The sequence below is a fragment of the Mirounga angustirostris genome, unplaced genomic scaffold, assembly GCF_029215605.1.
Source record: "Mirounga angustirostris isolate CCGP_5_RB_7025 unplaced genomic scaffold, mMirAng1.0.hap1 SCAF_8, whole genome shotgun sequence".
In the NCBI taxonomy this organism is placed as follows: domain Eukaryota; kingdom Metazoa; phylum Chordata; class Mammalia; order Carnivora; family Phocidae; genus Mirounga; species Mirounga angustirostris.
Genome location: NW_026991716.1, coordinates 62,715,739 through 62,734,604, shown reverse-complemented (window position 1 = coordinate 62,734,604; position 18,866 = coordinate 62,715,739). Strand labels below are relative to the sequence as shown.

The window sequence follows — 18,866 nt, the reverse complement described above, 5'->3', positions numbered from 1 at the left end:
AAGGACATTTGGAGTCCCTTATGATAAACAATATAAATAAGGTGGGCAATGGCATTTGGGTTAAGAAAAAGATGCAACTGTAACATATTAGAAATTTTTTTATGTGGTTCATAACTTGGTTATAAAGGCAACTCCAAAAGAAGAGCTCTAAAATAATTTTGAACAATAGCAATATCATTTGAGTAACTAGAAAATTTATTATGGTACCTATTGTTAAGATCAACTCACAGTGTTATTGAAATGTATGTATTTTTGAATCTCAATATCTTATCCTTTAAAGATACATTCCTAAAAGAATAATTTTATTTCATCACATTATTATTATATTATTTTTTCTCTAAAGAATTCAGACAAAGGACATTGCTGCAAACCTTTCAAAATTACATATTTAGAAGTGAAACATTATTTTAATAACAGAGCTAAAATAATCCACAAGCCAATAAAATGTATTAAAATTTAAAATATAATAGGAACTATGTCCCCTAGACAGTCTATAAGAAAGGAAGAATTAACCTGTGTTCAATCTGATCTAGTTCTTTAAATTCAACTTAGAATTTTTTCCCACAACCAATTCTTTACATCACTTCCTTTAATTTTTAGGTCTTTCCTACATATAGACATATGTAGTTTGTTATCTATTTGTTTATGACAAACCCCCAATAATAAGGCTTCTTCATATTTAAATATCATTTAAGAGTTCTTTAGAATAGAGGTTTCATTTATTAGGTGATATTCATAAAATTGTCATAAGTTATTATAAATATGCTAATATACTTTCTTTAAATATGTGTACATACATTATAAAAATGTTTGCATTAAATAAAAGATCAGGAAAGATACGGAAAGTTTAAGACTGCAAAAGTTTTAAATTTGAGCACTATTGTGTGAGATCAAAATGAATTTATCAGCTATCTTTTAATGTATTATAAATCATATGACATACTTCTTATGTGAAAATTTTCTATTTTTCAAAACTTAAAAAAACCCATAAAATCCACTGCATTATTTTTTCTATGATACACAGAATGTTTCTGGATGTGGACTCTAATGTTACAAGACAAATGTTCTCACTGCATTTCAGCCTTAAACTGTACAAGAGTTCTTATTGACATAAAATAGGTGTTCAACTGCAATCTCAAATATATTTTCATGATTCTACATGTAACAATATAAAAGTAACTATACCACAAACATCAATTGTGAACTTCTGAATTTTGATATATGCTGTAGAGGGAAATTATTTTTAGATATAAGATTTCTCAAGAATCAAAAAATTTCGACACTATGAGGATATTCAGGTACTGTGAAACAATTATTCTTTTTAAGACCTCAGTATGAGATATCATTAGAATTTCATAGTATTAGATTATCTAATTGTCATTAAAATATGATCTTATAAAACCAAATATTACTTTTAAAATATTTTATAAATGTCCTCTTATAATTGATTTCCCTTTTTTAATTTGGATGTGTCTATATTTCAAAGTAAGCAGTTCTGTAGGATGAATAAGTACTAGAGATCTAATGTACAGTATATGGTGCCTATAATTAACAACACAGCATTGTATACTGGAAATTTGTTGAGAGTAAGTCTTAGGTGCTCTCATCACAAACATAGAAAAGGTAACTATGTGAGGAGATGGATATGTTAATTATCTTGACTATTTTCACTATGTATATATGTATATCAAAACATCATGTTATATACCTTAAATATATACTTTTTGATCTAAAAACAGGGAATTTATTTAGCAATACTGTATTTTATGTGGATTATTTGAGAGGAATAAGTTAGGCACTGTACTCTGAAATTATTTGGTTCAACTTCACAAAATCTGATTCACAAGATCTTAAGGAAAGGAACTCTTGAACACCTATTGTTCATGAGATCTCTTTTTTAAATTGAAGTGTAGTTGACATATCGTATAATACTAGTTTCAGGTGTACAACATAGTGACTCAACATTTACATACATTACAAAATGACGACCAGGATAAATCTAGCTACCATCTGTCACCATACAAAGTTGTTACATATTATTAACTATATTTCCTATAAAACTATGGAATGCTTCACGAATTTGCATGTCAACCTTGTGCATGCTAACTTTTCTATAGCATTCTAATTTTAGTATATATGCTGAAGTGAGTATAAATGTATACAATTTTTATTAAAAAAAAGCCCAAAGAGTAAATTACATATGCTATTAAGCCAGTATATGGCCTCAGCCAGGAAGAGGGTCTATCCTCTCTACATTTTAGTGAGGTACCAAAGAGGCTCCCTACCATGTGAGGGCAGGAGTTGATCTCAGCAAAATTTACAATCGGATTCTTCTACTCATCACCCATTTCATCCTATGCTTCAGGTTCTTACCTGAACCTTTCTACCAAGAAAGCCTTTGTAATAATCAAAGGGCAAACATTTATTGAAAGCCTGCAGTGTACAAGATTGTAACTGTGATTAACAGCCAAAATCTGCAAGGTGAACACCAGAGCCTCAAGGGATTTAGCCTGGGGATTTGGGACAGGTTGGGGGAACCTGGTCATACTGTGAACACATCCAGACACCGGCCAGTTTGTGTGCTACCAGCACCACATGTGTTCTTTAATGATCTCACTGGTAGGTGCAGAGATGGGAGTGAATCTTCACACCCACCCTGCAGTGACCTGCCTGAAACTGGCCACCATAGGGGGGAATCACACTCTCACTTACCTCAGTCCAATTAAAGAAATAGTCACTGGTAAATAATTTGGCAAACACTTCTTTGTCATAAAACATATTTAAACATCAATTTTTGCCCCAATAGAAAGACAACTATTCAATGATAGGAACAAATACTACGTTATTTAGCTAAATTGTATAATTTTAAAACTCTTGCCTACATTTAAAAAGTTCCATCTAATTTACAAAAGCAATTAATCTGCTCACAGAGATTGTATTTTTCCTCTTTGTAACATTTATTTGTGTTTGCCCATTTCCTTTATTATCTCCTGTTAGAAAACTGTTTCTAGCATTAATTTGTTTATTCTAAATATGATGGCAAAAAATCCATCAGATTTATTGCCCAGACTCCCTGGTGCCCATGAATATGATTTTCAGGATATTAAGGGGAAATCAAGTTTTTGCTATTTTTGAACTGCCTTGACATTAACAGTTATCATCTAGAAACCGACGGAAATTAGCCAGTATATGGCGTTCTGACATATCAGTTGACAATTAAGCTCTGAATCTGATGGTCATTAGTGAAATCACAGTAGCTACCAAATAGTACCCAAGGTTAACACTATCCCTACTTATGAGAAGAAGAGATTTTTATGTAACCATACAATATCAGGCATAAAGTACACAAGCAACAGCTTCTGAGCTATGTCAGAGAAAAAAGGGAAAGCAAAGTATTCAACTATATTGCATAGGATGTTCTATGAGGGTCCTGTTCAGTTCAGTTCCATTCTGAACTCTGAAGGTGGTGTAAACCTTCCTACCAAATGGGCTCTGAAAAGCTCCTCATGCTACAGCTCAAGGACCGAGAACTTTAGAGAAACTGAGTACAGCAGTTATTGTAGCATTGCACAATTGTGGCTAGCACTTTCTAGAACATACTGGAGAGAATCTAGGAACTCCTTAGAAATACACTATTTGATATGAACTTGAAATCTCAGATAGATAAATTAAGGCTTAGTAGTAAGAGGCCTTAAAAAAAAAAGGACTCACCAGGAGCATATATATTCTTTAAGGTGCTCAGAACCTACTCTACAGCAGATATAAGTGCACTTATAGAGGAATAAATGAAGTCTGTGAGCAAACAGAAAAGATTTAATTCTTCCTGTGGTAATGGACAAGGGCTCACAGGTGAGCAGACATTTGAGTTAGGCGTCTAAGAACGAACAGGACTTTATCACATGTGTAAGGGGAAAGAGGAACTCATTCCAGTTAGAGCGATGAGATGAAGAAAGACAGAACTCAGGATGGAAGTGCATACCCCTTCTGGAAACAACACAGAAGGTACATAGAATGCTTGTGTTTAGGGTCATCGGAAGGATGTGAGATAAAACTAGAAAGGCAAGAGAGTTTGGGAGTATCATTCTAAGGGATTAAGTTTTACTCACTGTAAACAGGAAGTCTGAACATTTTTGAGAAGGACAGTGACATGGGCTTATCTAGTCTTTACACCTTTCTGTAAGACAAAGAGCCCCATTTGGCCTTAGACTATTCCTTGAACCTAGAATGGACACACAAAAAAACTTAATTAATTTTTATTGATTAATTAATATTCACATTACTTAGGTGTGGAATATATGGAATAATGTAATACTGACCGGACAAAAAGGAGACTAGAGGCACCAGGAGACCTTAGAAGGGATTGCAATTGTCAGGAAAAGGAGTTATCCAATGAACCAGGACAGGGGTCAAGTGGTTTGGAAGGTGGATATAAAAAACATTATAAAGGCAGAATTCATAGAATTCGGTGATTGGTTGGATAGCTGAAGGAGAGAGAGGTGTTTTATAACTCAAAGGAACAGGTAGAGGTGATAAGGAAGGCCTTGAGGAGAGGGAGGTATGAGGTTGTGGTGGGGGCAGAAAACAAAAAAGAAGGGTGTTTGGGACACTGTGAGTTCAAAGCACCTTTGGATCTTCATGTGGAAACATCTAATGCAGGGCTGACACTTAGGAGAAGACAGTTAAAGATGTTAACAAGCAAAAATGTTTGCCTGGATTTCAAATGTGTGACTTGGTACTAGGAATTGCATTTCATACTAAATTGCAAACTCAACCAGCATTTTATATCTACCTCCACCATCAGGCTTTAAGCATCTATTTATTTATTCATTCTGTAAATATTACTGAGCTCCTACAATATGTCAGGCATAGTTTTGAGTGTGAGGATGCAGCAAACATGAGAGAGACATTGTATCTTGTATCTTCCAAGGGAAGATAATCCAAGACCAAATAAAGTAATAAACATATAATAAATATAATAAAATTTCAAGTAGGATAAGTGTACTGAAGAAAAATAAAGCAGGGAGAAAGAAGGAGAAGTATTCCTTAAACTAAATATTTACAGCCTACAGTTGAGATCTAAACCAAGGACAGTTAATGACTTTTTTCCTTATTTTTTCCATTGCAAATAATAACATATAAAAGTCAAGTGGGTTATCTATCTCAAGGTAGAGGCCATTCGGATGAAATGGAGAGACAGGATTTTCTGCTGAATATTATTGATCTCTAAATTGAGGTCTGTGACCCCAATTTAGCTATAAGAAAACTGTGCTCATGAGTATTAGAAATGTCCCCAGAGGGTTCCATATAGCTCTTCTGCAAGGCAGAGAATCTATATGAGAATAGCTAGGATTAGACAAATTATACTCACGACCTTGGAAATTAATTAATTAATCAGTCTATCTTTTTTTGTGGATGGTACACAGGTGGTGAAATAAAATTATTTTGATCATTTATTCAAATCTTAATTATGACTCATCATGTGATTATGCATGAAGCTAGTAAAGTTTTTGTTATGCAGAGAGTAGGGAAGCACAGAGTGAACTAAAAAGAGGGAGGGAAGGAGATAGTACGGCAAAAAGTGGTTGAGCTTTCATCCAGACAGAAGACTTCAAGTGAACTTGTCAAGAAAAGCTATTGGTGTTGTTACTTGAATACATTATTTGCAAGTGTCGTTAAGATCATAACTTAATGCAAAGAATGATGATGTAATTATATACACACCCATGCTGGGAATGTGTTGGAGATGTGGTTCTAAGAGACTGTTATTATCTGAGGTAAGTCTTGCACATAAGCAATCAAATCGTCTTTGATTCAAAGATTGACAATGGTGATAAATAAATTCAAGTATTTTAAGGCCCTTCTTGCCGTTAGGATTCAGAAGTGCTCATTCATAGGCTAGACTTGCTGCTGCATGCCATTCGCTCCAGAGGATAAACTCACTTTCTTTTTGAAACACTCTTTTCCCCTGGCTTCATGTACCTCAGACTTGATTGATTTTCCTGTCTCTGAGTGTTCCTTTGTTGTTCCTCTGTAAGTTCTACCCCTCCTATGAAGTTGCCATTCTTCAAGGTTTCATTCTAGACCTGTTTCTCTCTTCATATGAAATGCTCTCCCTAGATCATTCATTCATTCATTCATTCATTCATTCATTCATTCATTCAACAAATATGTATTGAGTGCCTCCTATATGTCAGCATTTTTCCATGCACCTGGGATACATCAATGAACAAAACAAATAAAATCCCTGTCTCTAGAGAAATGAAACTATAGCAGGTTTCAATTACTGTATATATGCTGGTGAACCCCAAGCTTGTATCTCCAGCTTCCATCTGTTCTCTGAGCTCCAGATTTATCCACTTACTCATTCTCCACTTGGATATTTTAGAAGCATCTCAAATTCAACATGTCCAAAATGGAACTGATTAGGTTTGGAGATAAAATTATGAATTCAGTGTTCCCCATCTCAAGAGTGGTATCAATTTCCATTTGCAAGACCCAGAGATGTAGGAGGAATCCTTGCCCTATCAACTTTATCTGCAAGTATCAGTTCACTTCTCTCCATCTTTGTTGCCTCCTTTCCAGTCCAGTCTACTTCATCTCTCTGGGACCTTTGGAGTGGTTCTCTCCACACTCATTCTTTCCCTATTCCATTCAATTTTCCACAGCCAAGTGATATTTAAAAATGCCAATTTTTTAAAATCACATCAGCCCCTTTAAGATAAGGGCCCAAGTCCTTCAAAGAGCCTACCAGACTTTGTATGATTTGGCTTCCCTCAACCTTTTTCATCTCTCCATGTACCGTTCTTATCTTTGCTCTCGGAGCTTCAGCCAATGGGCCTTCAGAATCTCAAACACACTATGTGCTTTTCAAATGTAGGGTCCTTGCACGGACTGTTGTTTTATGCTACTTCGTGGTTAACTCCTATACATCCTTCAGTTTTCAGCTCAAAGGTCACCTACTCAGAGAAATTGTATCAGTCTGCTACTGCTTCCATAACAAAACATTACAGACTGAGTGGCTTAAATAATATAAATTTACTTTCCCACAGTTCTGGAGGCTGATGTCCAAGTCAAGGTGTTGGCAGGTTTTGTTTTTTCCTGAGGCATCTCTCCTTGGCTTGCAAATGGCCAACCACATTCTCACTAAATCCCAACACCTGGCCTTTTGTCTGTGTGCATGGATCCCTGGTATCTCTTCCTTTTTTTTTTTTTTTCCTGGTATTTCTTCCTATTCTCTCATACCTCTTCTTATTCCTGTTAGATTAGGATCTCACCCTTCCACTTCATTTACCACCTAATTACCTCTTTCAAGGCCTTATCTTCAATTACAGTCACACTGGGGGTTAAGGCTTCAACATATGAATTTGGGGGGACACAATTCAGTCCCCAACAGAAGCCTCCTCTAATTCCCCAGGTTAGGTTAGGCTCCCAGATATCTGTTCTTTTAATACTTGTGTTTGTTACAAAGCACTTTGCATAGTTTGTAGTAACCAAAGCTGTTTGCCATTTAAAAGATCTGGCCCCTTCCTATCTCTCTGACCTCATCTTCTACCACTCTCTCATTACCACATTTCCCTTGCTGACTCCCTAATATGTCAGGTACTTCCTGCCTGGAATTTTCTTCTCATGACTCATTCCTTCTCTTCATTCAGGTCTCTGTTAAAATATTTCCTGACTTCAGGGCACCTGGGTGGCTCAGTGGATTAAGTGCCTGCCTTTGGCTCAGGTCATGATCCCAGGGTCCTGGGATGGAGCCCCGCATTGGGCTTCCTGTGCAGCAGGGAATCTGCTTCTCTGCCTCCTTCCTGCTTGTGTGCTCTCTCTCACTATCTCTGTCTCTCTCAAATAAATAAAATATTAAAAAGAAATATTTCCTGACCACTATGCCTATAAACATATTACCCCAACTCCCAGAATCTTCTCTGTCCTTATATAACTTAATTTTTGTCGTAGTACCACCTGCCATGATAATATCTATCGATCTATCTACTTTTATTTGCTTGCTGTCTTTTTGCCTGCCAGAATGTAACCTTCCTAGATTTTGGCACTGTATCCTCCCAGCCTAGAATAGGTCCAGAACCCTGGAGGCACTCAATACATGTTTTTTCAAAAGAAGAAAAAATGTTTATTTGTATGATTATTTGATTTTTGTCTACTGTAAGACTGGAATCACTGTCAAACAGGAAGAATGTGTGCTATGCTCATCAGTGATTGAGGACTTAAGACTAGTGGCTGGTACATGGTATGTTCTTAGTAAATATTTGCTGAATGAATGAGTAAAAATATAAAAGCAAAAGTAGTGCAAGTTTATAGAAAACATCTTGAAACAATTTGCAGAACATGAAGAGAAGCTGTGGCATTTCTAGCTATTTCACAATTCATTCTGATTTAGCAGGGGTGCACCCTCAGTTTAAACATGATTTTCTGGGCCAAATCTCTGTTAGTGGCCATAAAACTGCCATCAGAGTGCTATGAAAATTACAGGAAAAAGAGAAGAACAGTATTTTTATTTCTAGAAATATTTCCTTTCCAATGACCAAGCGTAATCCCAGATTATTATTTATTTGGATGGTCTTTTAGTTTGCCAATGAATGGGATTCCAGGACTAAATTATTTGGATGTTTTGTATGGATTGAAGTAAAGGTCTTAAAAACAAGGCAATAAAAGCACACATTTAGAATGACTTCTACTCCAAACCAAGTAATTTTCTCTATGCATGTTTTATTTTTGGAGAATTTTAAAAGGGAGGAAAACTGATCAATACTATATTTACATAATATATCATTTTGGAATGTGTCAAAAATAGGTGCAACAATAAAAACTATATATGCAATAATTGCAATTCCTTAGACAACTGCATCCTTCTTCTTCCAAAATATCCTGGTAGGAACCCAATTACTTATGGAAAAGTACATGAGTCAAAAGAGGAACTATACTTTTGCTATTATGATTTGTCCCTCCATCTAGAAGAAAGTTTGGGAAAGAAGTATTTGTTTAATAAATTCAAATCTAACTTTTTTCTCTCTCTGTGATAGGGTAAAATTCTAAATAATTTCATGTCTTTAAGACATGAAATCTAAAAGAATTTTCATTTTTATATTTCAAAATTTTTTCTCAATTTTTTCTACCATCACTCCCTTCAATTTCATATCTTAATACATATGAAATATGTGTTAATATACGCAAAATATAAAATTTATAAATACTTCCAGGGCGCCTGGGTGGCTCAGTCGTTAAGCATCTGCCTTCAGCTCAGGTCATGATCCCAGGGTCCTGGGATCGAGCCCCGCATCAGGCTCCCTGCTCCGCGGGAAGCCTGCTTCTCCCTCTCCCGCTCCCCCTGCTTGTGTTCCCTCTCTCGCTGTGTCTCTCTCTGTCGAATAAATAAATACATAAATTTATAAATATTTCTCCACTTAGTTGTAATTAAAATTTAAACATCAAAACATACGTTGACAAAAACAACTTTATTACAAAAGGTAATATGAATAAGAGGGTAAGAACTGCTGAGGAGCACAGATCAGAGAAAATTTAGGAAGAAGAAAGTTTTTTTTTTTTTTTTTTAAGATTTTATTTATTTATTTGAGAGAGACAGAATGAGAGAGAGCACATGAGAGTGGAGAGTGGGGAGGGCCAGAGGGAGAAGCAGACTCCCTGCTGAGCAGGGAGCCCGATGCGGGACTCGATCCAGGGACTCCAGGATCATGACCTGAGCCGAAGGCAGTCGCTTAACCAACTGAGCCACCCAGGTGCCCCGGAAGAAGAAAGTTCTTATCAAAGGATCAAGGTAGCCCCTATCCATGTTTTGATAAATACAGTGTAGACTCAGTTTATGTTTGATTTTATTGTGTGGTAGCGATGTGAGGATTTAGAGAACTAAGTTTTTAAATGACCTCTGGATATCCCTGAAGCATTTATTTGATCTTCTTTTAAAAGCAGGAAGAAAGAGAAGAAATGCATATAATAGCATTCCATGGATTAATCCCTAAAGGTTCTTCCTTTGGAGGAAATATATAAGATTGTAGATTATTTACTATGAAATGTAACATCTATTTAGGCAGGATTTCTTAACTTCAGCACTCCTGATATCTGGGGGGTGTTGTGTTCCCCTGCACTGTTAGAATGTTTGTCAGAATCCCTGGTTTCTGCTCATTAGATGCCAGTAGGACCTCCCTCCCAATTGTAACAACTAAACAATGTCTTCAGACATCGCCAAATGTCCCAAAGTGCCCCTGGTTGAAAACTATTGCCTTAAAGTTTCATAATGACCTTTGTAATCTACTCAATAAGTGAGTCTTTCTTGAGTACCTGATATATCGTTTTGTGTTCTAATGGGGATTAAAAGAAGAGTAAGACATGGTTCCTTCTCTCTCTCTCTCTTTTCTAAAGATTTTATTTATTTACTTGACAGAGAGAGAGAGAGAGCTCAAGCGGAGGGGGCAGCAGGCTCCCCAATGAGCAAGGAGCCTTGCAGGGCTGGATCCCAGCACCCCGGGACCACAACCTGAGCTGAAGGCAGACGCTTAACCGACTGAGCCACCCAGGTGCCCCATGGTTCCTTCTCTTAAAAAGCTAAGTAAGTCCATGTTACAGACATAATAGCACTAGAGTACAACAGAAAACATTTATCACTAGTTCTACATGCCCTGCATGCTAATAAATATTTCAGATTTAGGGATTATCTAGAGGGGGGCCCATGGGGGAAATTTCTGGAAGGCATGACATGGCATGGGCTCCAAAGACTGGATAAGGTTTAGAAAGATAAAATTAAGAGGAAAATACATTTTATGTGTTATGGAGAACATATTCACAAAGATCCAACGTAAAATCGGGGTGAAAAGAGTATGAGAAAAACCAAAGAAATAAATAAACGGTGAAGAGAATTCTTTAAGAGCTTACAGAAGGCAGTTACTTTGGAAATATGACAGGATGTCAATGGAGGGAAAATAGAAGGTGTGGCTAAGCAGGAGGTGGATTTCTTAAAAATTGTGGCTGGAATCTGAAGAGATGTTACTTCCTTAAAAGCAGCCAAAAGTTCAGGATGAGCAGTTTAACAGCAGATGATGAGACTCACCATGGGTACGGACAGCAGCTTTAGGACATAAAAGAGAAATGGAAGGGATGGTCTGGATCTGAAACCAAGAAGAACTACAGTTTTGGAGCTGACTTTGGGTAAAAGGTCAGAGTCAGACTTTTGACTGTACTAGCTGATTGAGTAAATGCCATGTCAGTCATGGAGCCTGAACCCTTGTCCACCTGTACTGGAGTGCTAGTAGGAAAAAATTTTTTTGATTCAGATTTTATTAAGAAGTTTTACAGTTGGGGCGCCTGGGTGGCTCAGTTGGTTGGGCGACTGCCTTCGGCTCAGGTCATGATCCTGGAGACCCGGGATCGAGTCCCACATCGGGCTCCCTGCTCGGCGGGGAGTCTGCTTCTCCCTCTGACCCTCCCCACTCTCATGCTCTCTCTCTCATTCTCTCTCTCTCAAATAAATAAATAAAATCTTAAAAAAAAAAAGAAGTTTTACAGTTGCTGGACAATTAAAGATATACATATAAAAATTTTAATTGGTATCTAGTTTCTATTCTGTCCTTGATTAACTATTTTCAGGTTAATGTATAATTTAAATTCCAGAAGATTCAAGAATCATGGAATAAACTGGGCATTCTTAAGCATTTTATCTTAGCTATAATTTATCTCAAGGGCGATTTCTGGATGTTTTTCAATAATATTCATTTCAATAGCTAAATATAAAATTTATTTCATTTCCTACTGTATCCAGATATATAGTATAATGATGTCATTTTTAAAAATTCTGAAATAAACACACACACACACATACACACAATCAAAAGCTGGATAATGCCTGCAGGTGGAGGAAGAATGATCATATACAGAATAGTTTTATTACTGATACAAATTGATACTGATGTATATTAATTTAATTAGGCTTTGTACCTTGATATTTTTTAAAAAATGTATCAAAACTGGTTCTCTGGGCGCCTGGGTGGCTCAGATGGTTAGGCGTCTGCCTTCGGCTCAGGTCATGATCCCACGGTCCTGGGATCGAGTCCCGCATCGGGCTCCCTGCTCCTTGGGAGCCTGCTTCTCTCTCTGCCTCTCTCTGTCTCTCTGTCTCTAATGAATAAATAAATAAAATCTTTAAAAAAAACAAAAACAAAAACAAACAAACCAAAAAAAACTGGTTCTCCAGTGGAATAAGCAACATTTGTGAGACTCAAAATTTCACATTTAATAATGGAAATAGCAATACTTTAAAAAGAAACAGGTGGTTTTGTGAATATACGTACAAATCTAAAAACCACTTATGAAGTTGAATTGCCACTCCCATTTGGAAACCCTAGGTGGTTCACATGTCTAACCGGGTATACACACATGCATACACACTCACAGTTTATATGACCATGTTAAATAGACATCTCTGTCCCTGATATGGACACCAAGAAACAATTAAGTTAATATATATTCCCTAAAATATCTTAAGTATAATACAGGCAGTATGATTATGTTGGTGTGGGTGTCTTCATGTTTATGAACATGAATGTGCATAGAAGATTATTACATGTGGTTCTGAGTATTATTCTTTTGACAAGAAAGGAACATATAAAGATGATACTTCGCAATCACTAATAATGTGGATTACTATAAAAAAAACTGTTCTGTACTTTTCTTGGTTACATGCTCCTTTTTGGTTAAATTATGCCTTGGTTTTAATTTAGATATTTTTGGAAGGTACTTTGATACTTTCAAGGCCATCATGAACCAGTTTAGTGTGCCAAATTAGGAATTTACTAAAAAAAAGAATTTATTGCTTAATGGGAGTTGATGCACTTTCTCATTTGCTTAGTATAATATCAAGAAGTGATTTGGCCATGGGAAAGATATGAAACAAACCATTATGGCCTGATATTCATAAACTGATTGAAAATATGAATATGTACATATATACACATTAACATTTGTTCTTAGATTTTTGCAATTATAAAAATACACACATATATGAATATATTATAGCATATGTAATATGTACTTTAGAACCCATTACAAGGTCGTGGGCAAGTAGGATCACTATCTTTGTGCTTCCACTATACTCCATACACACATCTACATAACATTTATTATTTCTGCTGGATTTATTTGGTTACAGATTTATTTACACTCCTTGTATTGTAAATCTCTAAGGAATGATAGTTATAATTTATCTCTCCATCCTGAGTGTCTACCATATGTCCAGCAAAGAGAAAGAACCAGTACATGTCTAATGGATGAGTGAATAAATCTTTTTTTGATTCTTTAAACAGATATCTTTTAAATTTCAGTTACAACAAGATATTTTATAAAATATTAACTTTATGAGAATCTCTCAAACAGAAAACATCTTTTCCATTTCACATTTTATACTCAGAATATCTTTTTTAAAAAAAGATTTTATTTATTTATTTGACAGAGAGAGACACAGCAAGAGAGGGAACACAAGCAGGGGGGAGTGGGAGAGGGAGAAGCAGGCTTCCTGTGGAGCAGGGAGCCCAATGCAGGGCTCCATCCCAGGGCCCTGGTATCATGACCTGAGCCAAAGGCAGACGCTTAATGACTGAGCCACCCAGGCGCCCCTATACTCAGAATATCTTAATGCTCCTGCTTTAATAAAAGGAAAGACAATAACAGGCAGATTTACAGGGGCCAATAAGGTCCTCCTTTTCTGAAGCACTCAATAATTCATTCTAAAAAGAAAAAATAGAACTACACTATCAGTGGCACTTTAACCAATTTTAATTTTATAATGTTTGTTATTTCTGATTTCTGCTGCTTTATTTCACCAAAATTTCAAAGTAAATTAACCAAGCTCTTTATGCAGTAAACATTTATCAAATACTTTTTGCAAAATAATTTATGCAAATGTAATACTCATTTTAATAGTTCGCTATTTTTCTCTTATTTAACTTTTCACACACAAAAATTCTCTTTTTTTTGAGTAAAACAACAGTATCAAAAAAAATAACGTTTTTTTACCTTATACTAGACTTTTTCCTTTGATCATTTATTTCAGGGAATTTGAGGCTGTCAACATTGTAATAATGTAACAAATTAGCTCTCAAATGGAAGTAACCAAAGTAAAAAATCTGACAGCTCTTTTTGTGTCAAAAATTAGGACTGATAATTGCTTTGAAAATCTCCCCCTGCCCTCCACCTCACTTTTTAAAGGGACACAAACTCCTATAGGAGGGGAAATTAAGCTTTACAAATTTTCATTTATCTTACTGGCTGTGCTTTATTTTTAAAATACTTTGACAGTAAAAACGAAACAAACTGAGGGTTCTAGAGGGGAGGGGAGTGGGGGGATGGGTTAGCCCGGTGATGGGTATTAAAGAGGGCACGTTCTGCATGGAGCACTGGGTGTTATATACAACAATGAATCAGGGAACACTACATCAAAAACTAATAATGTAATGTATGGTGATTAACATAACATAATAAAATAAAATTAAAAGAAAAAACGACAACAAAAAAACCAGCTAGGTATATTTTTAAGAATAGTTGCACAATTAAATGCACTTCAACATTGCAACTTAAATTTTCTTACTCATAAAATACAAAGTCTCCACGGAGAAGCAGCTAGTATTTCTTTTAATCTATGGAGGCAATTCTACCATCTATATCTTGGCAAAGTATGACTTTCCTTTTCATACTTACCAAACACTGACAAAAGGAGTAAATGGATTCAATATGAAGACAAACTCTAGCTTTAGCTTCTGCTGTTTAACCTTCCTGACAATTGATAGGCATGCAGTGAATTCTACTGACCCAGGATGTCTGTCCTCACAACTCAGTCATCTAAATCAAAGGGAATAAGTAGTTATTTAGGACACCCAGGATGCAAGTATCAAGAAAGTCACCATGTGTGTGGTGAAGGGAACTGGTGTGAATGGGATTTGGGCTCAAATACAGAGGAAATCACATCAGGTGGAAGAAATAGATTGAGCAAAGGCAGATACGCAGAAAAGAACAGAAGTTATTGGAGAAACACTGACTAACTCAGTTTATTTGAAGCAAAAACACCAAGAAGGAGTCAAGTCAGAAATAACTTCAAGGCTGGGCGAGGCTATTGTGAGGGCCCTGGAGTGCCTCTCTTTGTTTCTGAACTGAGGGGATATAATAAAATCTTCAACTGTAACATCTTTTTTGTAAATAATGTTTATATTTAATGCGATAGCATGGTAATCATCTTTTAAATGCAATAAACTTAATGGAGCAGAAGAAGAAAAAGGGAAAGAAATAGCATGTTTTATACAGTATCACCAATCAAGAGATAGGTAATAAAATAGAGCCAGAAGTCAGAGATACAAAAAGATCAAATAATAGCATTCCATGTTTAAAAAGACTCCTAATTACAGAAATGGTCATTCTAAGCAAAGAGGAAACTTTACATTTTATATGAATGGAAATAACTTTTCACCACATGCAATAATTATTTTCCGGAAGAACCAAGACTACCTTTTTAAAAAAGCAAGAACAAGACATATGGAAAATTTAAGCTCATATTTATGTTCCCTTCTTATTAGGAAGGAATCCCTTAAATAATGAAGTTGATATTGGCATACATCATTCTATGTGATTTTTATGTTTTGGAAAAATACTAAGTATATCATATGAAGCAAAGAAAGTCATTATTGCAGTTGCCTAAAAGAATTTATTTATTTATTTTTTATTTATTCGACAGAGAGAGACAAAGCGAGAGCAGGAACACAAGCAGGGGGAGTGGGAGAGGGAGATGCAGGCTTCCTGCGCAGCAGGGAGCCCGATGCGGGGCTCGATCCCAGGACCCCGGGATCATGATGACCTGAGCCGAAGGCAGACGCTTACCGACTGAGCCACCCAGGCGCCCCACCTAAAAGAATTTATTAAGCACCTCTTGCAGACATCCCTAAAAGGTTCTCACTGGGTAATCTCTGACAAATGAGAAGCAGGGCAATTTACAAAGACATAAAAAGAACATGCATGTTGTTAATGTATTTAAAGTCTTAAATAATGACTTACAAATATTTCAGTTTGGTCCTTATGGATATTAAAAAAACAATCTTTTTGGTAAATTTAACATGATTTCACTATTGTTCCATAAATATAAGGAGAAATATTTTTTCTAAAGATTTCTGTTGCGTACATTTAAAAAAGGAAGAAAATAGGAGATGATCTTCCCCCAAATCTAATTATGATAATGAAAACATCTAAAAATGTGAAGCTTGGGCTAGAATAGAAGCTATTAATAAAATTTAAAATCACAACACCTTATGTGCAGTTATCAGTGTTCAGAGGGAAGTAAGGTAAGATTCAGTTTTATTTTTATAGAAAAGTCTGGCTTGGCCATATTTTTTAAGGCACACAAAAATGGAGTACAAAATATTGGTATTTAAAAGCAGCCACAAGTGAACATTTATTGAATTTACCCTAGCTTAAAACCTTATTTTAAGAGAAAATCTCTTTGAATGAGTAGTTTTACAAGTTTCACAAGAACAGCAAATATATCAAATGTCCTCATCCTGGGTAATTACTTCCTTTGCAGCGCCATGTACATTCTTGCAATGTAGCTGAAAATTAAAACACATACTACAAACAGAACTGGATAAATAGATAAATGCTTTAAAAAAATCAGACCAAATGAAGGAATATTTAAAAATGCTGACATATATCTAAACTGCCTGAACTTGGTAGTTTATAGACTGAACTGGCTTCTTTGCAAATGCTTCTTTGCAAGAATTTAAGTCTGTGTACCTTGGTTCTGGCCAAATAAAATATTTTTTAAGAAATGATTTAGCTAGACATTTTCAGCCCTTCTGGTTTTGTTGGCTTGTTATGACATTGTTCTTACCCCCGACAAGTTAATTTACTGGGGGAAGCAGACAGCAAACAAATAATCACAAAGCAATATGGGGAAGTGCAGCAAAGGGGACAGGCCCAGGCCATGGGCTCAAAAACAAAGGCCACCCAACCCACATCTGGAGGAAGTGACTTAGGAGTGGAGTCTAAAGGAGAAAGTAGAGTAAAGGAAAGAGGACGGGCATTAAGGGGCAGCATGGGCAAAGGCAGAGGATGCAAAGGGTAAGACACTGGAGGTAGTTCAGGATTGCTGGAGTAGAGTTCAAAGTTTTCGGGGAGAGTAGATGGAGAGATGGCTGCTTCCTCGCAGAGGGTGTGCTCTGCCCTGATTGAGCTTGTCCTCTGTCTGCTGGGCTGCGGAGCCACTGCGGGGCTCTAGCAAAGGGGCGATGGCAGCAGATCTGCATCCTAACAGACTACTCCTGTGGCTGTGTGTAGATGGTGGTAGATGGTATAGAATAGTCCAGTTAGGAGACTATTTAAATGGGACAGTTAATAGGCTTGGGGCAGGTCAGGGATGACAGGGATGGAGAGCAGGAGAAAGATTAGTCAAGTATTTTTAAAAGGAATCTAAGACCGATTCTAAAGAGATAATAAGGCAGAACACTTGGAAAAAATAGTAAATATAAATAATATTTTTTTCACTTGGATCTGCCAAAAGTATAGCTTGATGAAATGGAATTTCATTGTAAAGTCACCATTTTTTTTTGCAATTGCAACGAAGTGTAGGGTAATGTATACTCCTTGACAATGAGAATCTGTTTGTCTGTCAGTGTTCTGCATGAATGAGTCACGTGCTGAGGACATGGGGGAACAACAGCCAAACTTATCTGATTGCTGTACACAGACCTGGGGCTGAGTCTTAAAGTATTTCCACAGAGAGTGAAAGAAAACAAAGGGAGTTTTTGTTCCTTGAAATTCAAAAACAGATCCTTCTCTACGAGAACCTTAGCTATTTATTGCAACATTCCAAGAACTTAATACTTTTTTATCACTTGCAAAACACCGGTTCCTAAACCTTTTTATGTACTCATAAAAAAAAAAAAAGAAATCTGTATTTCCTTGAGCTTGACCAATAATTCAGGAATGTCCACCTTTATTTCCGTTGAGCTGCATGGAATTGGTGACTGCATTTGGCTCCTATCCTTTTACCTAAGAAGCATGTCACATTGCTACACAGATTTTAGTATTTTATCCTTGATTGGCCTCACTTTCACCCTCATAATGCATCTCATTGAAAAGGCATTAGTTTGTGAATACCGGCTTTCCTCTGAAAGAACAGTCTAGGACAATACATACAAATTAAGAAGAGCAGCCAAGAAAATAATATTGCATTTATTATGAATTATTTTATAATTTTAATGCTTTAAATTATTCTAGAATTTCTAATGTGGGAAGAATTTAACAACTCAGTTGAACATTCTCCTAATAGTGATGTATAGTGATGTAATACAGAGTTTATTGACTACATCAAAAAACACCTGACTGGGTGGCTCAGTCGGTTAAGTGTCTGTCTTTGGCTCAGGTTGTGATCCCGGAGTCTCAGGTTAGAGTCCCACATCCAGCTCCCTGCTCAGCGGGGAGTCTGCTTCTCCCTCTGCCCTTCACACTGCTAGTGCTCTTTTGCACTCTCTCACTCTCTCTCAAATAAATAAAAAATCTTAAAACAAAAAACAGTCCACATTACTCTTTTTTTCCCTCCATATGCATGAAACACAAAATAATTCTTAGCTATAGAATTTATAATACTGCCTACTTATAAAACTTTGAAATTTGTGACTAATTCTTGAACAGTATTTTATTTGAAAAGTTGGTATCACAATTTTTGGTACCTGCTTTTCAAAAGTTTAAAAAAAAAAAGGCCTAAAACAGCATTTTTTTTTTTTTTTTAGGTTAAACCAAGTGAAATTTGTTTCAGAGGCTCTGAAGTTGGGATAAAAAGCCTTAAATATTATGTGAGTTTTGGTTAACCC

General features: G+C 36.1%; 1 protein-coding gene and 1 pseudogene across 4 annotated transcripts in view; both read right to left on the bottom strand.

Annotated features, from left to right (window-relative positions):
* KCNQ5 (potassium voltage-gated channel subfamily Q member 5) overlaps positions 1-18,866 on the bottom strand; it is a 509,046-nt gene that overhangs the window by 419,258 nt on the left and 70,922 nt on the right. The window lies entirely within an intron of this gene.
* On the bottom strand, positions 2,057-2,152 carry LOC123838066 (U6 spliceosomal RNA; annotated as a pseudogene).